Source organism: Trachemys scripta, chromosome 1 (genome assembly GCF_013100865.1).
Source record: "Trachemys scripta elegans isolate TJP31775 chromosome 1, CAS_Tse_1.0, whole genome shotgun sequence".
NCBI lineage: Eukaryota > Metazoa > Chordata > Testudines > Emydidae > Trachemys > Trachemys scripta.
The window spans coordinates 343,795,345-343,800,197 of record NC_048298.1 but is presented as its reverse complement, the minus strand read 5'-3'; positions in this window follow the sequence as shown (position 1 = coordinate 343,800,197).

The following is a 4,853-nucleotide window of genomic DNA, read 5'->3' as shown; positions in this document are numbered from 1 at the left end:
AGGCTGGAGACTCTTGCCTACATGCTCGGGGTCTTACTGATCGCTATATTTGGGGTCGGGATGGAATTTTCCTCCAGGGTAGATTGTCTGAGGCCCTGGAGGTTTTTCGCCTTCCTCCGCAGCATGGGGCAGGGATCTCTAGCAGGAGGGTTCTCTGCCAATTGAAGTCACTAAGACACAGGATTTGGGGACTTCATCAGCAGAGTCAAGGAAAGGGTAGGGACGGTTTTGTGGCCTGCAGCATGCAGGGGGTCAGACCAGATGATCATAATGGTCCCTTCTGACCTTAAAGTCTATGAGTCTATGAGTCTACTCCGCGCTTCTTGGCTTGTCTCTTGTATTCATTAAATGGAGCATCTCTTGTCACTGTCCAGCAATAGTCTGCAAGCATTGATGGGCTCCATTTGCCCTGATAGCATTTCTCCATTGTTGCAATGTCCTGGTGAAATCGCTCGCCGTGCTCGTCGCTCACTGCTCCGCAGTTTGGTGGAAAAAAATCTAGAGGAGAGTGCAAAAAATGTATCTTTAGTGACATGTTGCAACCAAGGTTTTTTTATGGCTTGAGGAGGTTTTGCACCAACAACCTGTAGTTGTCTACCTTGTTGTTTCCGAGAAAATGTATTGCCACTAACTGGAAGGCTTTCCATGCTGTCTTTTCCTTGCCACGCACTGCATGGTCAAATGCATCATCTTGAAGAAGTTCACGAATCTGAGGACCCATAAAGACATCTTCCTTTATCTTAGCTTCACTTAACCTTGGAAATTTTCCATGGAGGTACTTGAAAGCTGCTTGTGTTTTGTCAATGGCCTTGACAAAGTTCTTCATCAGACCCAGCTTGATGTGTAAGGGTGGTAACAAAATCTTCCTTGATTCAACAAGTGGTGGATGCTGAACACTTTTCCTCCCAGGCTCCAATGACTGTTGGAGTGGCCAATGTAGTGGGAATCTCTTGCACAACTATCCCATTCGCAGAGAAAACAGCAGTACTTTGTGTATCCAGTCTGCAGACCAAGCAAGAGAGCAACGACCTTCAAATCGCCACAAAGCTGCCACTGATGTTGGTCATAGTTTATGCACCTCAAAAGTTGTTTCATGTTGTCCTAGGTCTCCTTCATATGGACTGCATGACGAACTGGAATTGATGGCAAAACATTGCCATTATGCAGTAAAACAGTTTTAAGACTCGTCTTCTATGAATCAATGAACAGTCTCCACTCATCTGGATCGTGAACGATGTTGAGGGCTGCCATCACACCATCGATGTTGTTGCAGGCTACAAGATCACCTTCCATGAAGAAGAATGGGACAAGATCCTTTTGATGGTCATGGAACATGGAAACCCTAACATCACCTGCCAGGAGATTCCATTGCTGTAGTCTGGAGCCCAACAGCTCTGCCTTACTCTTGGGTAGTTCCAAATCCCTGTCAAGGTCATTCAGTTCACCTTGTGTTATGAGGTGTGGTTCAGAGGAGGAGGATGGGAGAAAATGTGGGTCCTGTGACATTGATGGTTCAGGACCAGAAGTTTCATCCTCTTCCTCTTCCTTGTCTGACTCAAGTGAGAATGATTCTGGTGCATCAGGAACCGGCAGTCCTTCTCCGTGGGGTACTGGGCGTATAGCTGATGGAATGTTTGGATAATGCACAGTCCACTTTTTCTTCTTTGACACACCTTTCCCAACTGGAGGCACCATGGAGAAGTAACAATTGCTGGGATGATCTGTTGGCTCTCTCCAAATCATTGACACTGCAAAAGGCATAGATTTCCTTTTCCTGTTCAACCACTGGTGAAGATTTGTTGCACAAGTGTTGCAGCATATGTGTGGGGCCCATCTCTTGTCCTGATCTCCAATTTTGCAGCCAAAATAAAGGTGATAAGCTTTCTTAACCATAGTGGTTATACTGTGCTTTTGTGATGCAAAAGTCACTTCACCACAAACATAGCAGAAGTTATCTGCACTGTTCACTCAAGTACGAGGCATCTCTGCTCACTTTGGCTAAACAGAAATGTGTCCCTTTGCAAAATCAAACATGGACAACAAGAGAGCACAACACTGTATGATTTCTAGAGCTGATATAGGGCAATTTGTTCAGCAGAGTGATGTAAGCTTCGTTATGATTGCATCATCCATGACTTCTAGGAATAACATGATGCAATTCATATCATGTAGGACGCAATACCAGCTTCAGATTGCATCATTCATTGTTTTGCCTAAATATTGTTACTGACCCAATAGAATATCTTGAAAACTAGAGTCAATTAACAATTTTAATCATCATTTTCGTTCTCAGTGACCTAGAATTAGTAAAGTTTGACTACATTTATTTCAGAAGAATTTTGGCTATAGAGCAGTGTCTATGATTCCATGACACCTGAGCACCAATGTAATGCTTTCCCCAAGGACATAGGCCATCCTGGCTTCCTGGGGCTCATCTTTAGTGCCTCAGCCCCATTTGGTGGGGCAGGAGGGGCAGACCTGGCCTTAAGGGACTCCATGCCCATGGCCTGTGGGAACCTGTCCTTTGCGGAGGTGCTGCGAACCTGGAATAAAGTTGCGGGTGTGGCTAGGGACAGCAGAGGTCCCCTACATTTTCCCTTGGCCTGAGGGAAGCATCCCCAGCTGCACATTCATTGCCAAGGGCTTGGGACACTTGTGACCCCAGTGTGAGACCTTCTCCCATCCATGTGAAGGGGTAGGAATAAATGGTAAATTCTCAGAATGGAGAGGGGTAACTAGTAGTGTTGCCCAAGTGTCTATCCTAGGACCAATCCTATTCAACTTATTCATAAATGATCTGGAGAAAGGGGTAAAAAGTGAGGTGGCAAAGTTTGCAGGTGATACTAAACTGCTCAAGATAGTTAAGACCAAACCAGACTGTGAAGAACTTCAAAAAGATCTCACAAAACTAAGTAAACAATGGCATTGGTCTGCAAAAAGCTGAAACATTCATAGACATGTGACTTGCCCAGGTGGCTACAGACTCCATCTTGTTGCTTTGATTTTGCACAGAAGAACAAAGGGTTTTCTGCCCACAAGAGAAAGAATATAAAAATCCCTAGAAACCCCTCCATTTGGTTTTGAACTGGCTTAAAATATAGCCTCTCCACCCCAAAAGGGATGCTTGAAAGAAACTGGAACAATGGACAGTAACTACGGGGGAGTGAGGGATTGCTGGATCCAAACTAGGAAGGAGTCTAGTCTGTGAAAGAATCTTATTGGAATATTTCTGAGGGTGAGATTTACCTACATTTAATTTCCTACTGTATTAGGGTTAGACTTGCACATTTTTGTTTTATTTTGCTTGGTAACTTACTTTGTTCTGTCTATTATTAATTGGAACCACTTAAATCCTACTTGTTATACTTAATAAAATCACTTTTGTTTATTAATTAACCCAGAGTGAGCAATTAATTTCTGGTGCCACAAAGACTCCTCATTGTTTTTAATAAGGAAGTGTTATTATTCCTTCTCATAACAGAAGAACAAGGGATCACCCAATGAAATGTATAGGCAGCAAGTTTAAAAAAAAACAAAAGGAAATATTTCTCACGCAATGTACAGTCAACCTGTGGAACTCCTTGCCAGAGGATGTTGTGAAGGCAAAGACTATAACAGGTTTCAAAAAAGACCTAGATAAATTCAAGGAGGATAGGTCCATCAATGGCTGTTAGTCAGGATGGAAAGTCATGCCTGACTAACCTAATTGCCTTCTATGAGGAGAAAATTGGCTCTGTGGATGAGGGGAAATCAGTGGACATGTTATTCCTTGACATTAGAAAGCTTTTGATACTTTCTCCAACAGAATTCTTGCCAGCAAGTTAAAGAAATATGGGCCAGATGAATGGACTATAAGGTGGATATAAAGCTGGCTAGATCGTCAGGCTCAAGGGGTAGTGATTAATGGCTCCATGTCTAGTTGGCAGCCGGTATCAGGCGGAGTGCCCCAAGGGTCAGTCCTGGGGCCCGTTTTGTTCAATATCTTTATTAATGATCTAGAGGATGGTGTGGATTGCACCCTCAGCAAGTTTGCAGATGACACTAAACTGAGAGAAGTGGTAGATACGCTGGAGAGTAGGGATAGGATACAGAGGGACCTAGACAAATTAGAGGATTGGGCAAAAAGAAATCTGATGAGGTTCAATAAGGACAAGTACGGAGTCCTGCACTTAGGACAAAAGAATCCCATGCACTGCTACAGACTAGGGAGCGAATGGCTAGGTAGCAGTTTTGCAGAAAAGGACCTAGGGGTTACAGTGGACGAGAAGCCTGTCATGAGTCAACAGTGTGCTCTTGTTGCCAAGAAGGCTAATGGCATTTTGGGCTTGTAATCGGTCCTAGCCGGGGCTCAACCCTTCCGGGCAGGAGGGGAGCCACACCGACTCACTACTGTGGGAACAAGCAGTCAGTTAGTCCCGAAGCTCCGGCTCTTTGGTGCAGGGCCGGAGCAACCACAGTGAATGCTCAGGCCCTTGACTGCAGGGGCGGAGCAAACACAGTAAAGCTCAGGCCCTTGACTGTAGGGGTTGAGCGAGCAAACAGTTCAGAGCCCAGGCCCTGGATCAGGGCGGGGCAAACACAGGTAAGCTCAGGCCCTTGTTTGCAGGGAGCTGAGTCAGCAAGCAGTTCAGAAGCCCAGACCCTGGATCAGGGCGGGGCAAACACAGGCAAGCTCAGGCCCTTGTTTGCAGGGGCTGAGCGAGCAAATAGTTCAAAGCCCAGGCCCTGGATCAGGGCGGGGCAAACACAGTTAGGCTCAGGCCCTTGTTTGCAGGGAGCTGAGCGAGCACGCAGTTCAAAGCCCAGGCCCTGGATCAGGGTGGGGCAAACACAGGTAAGCTCAGGCCCTTGTT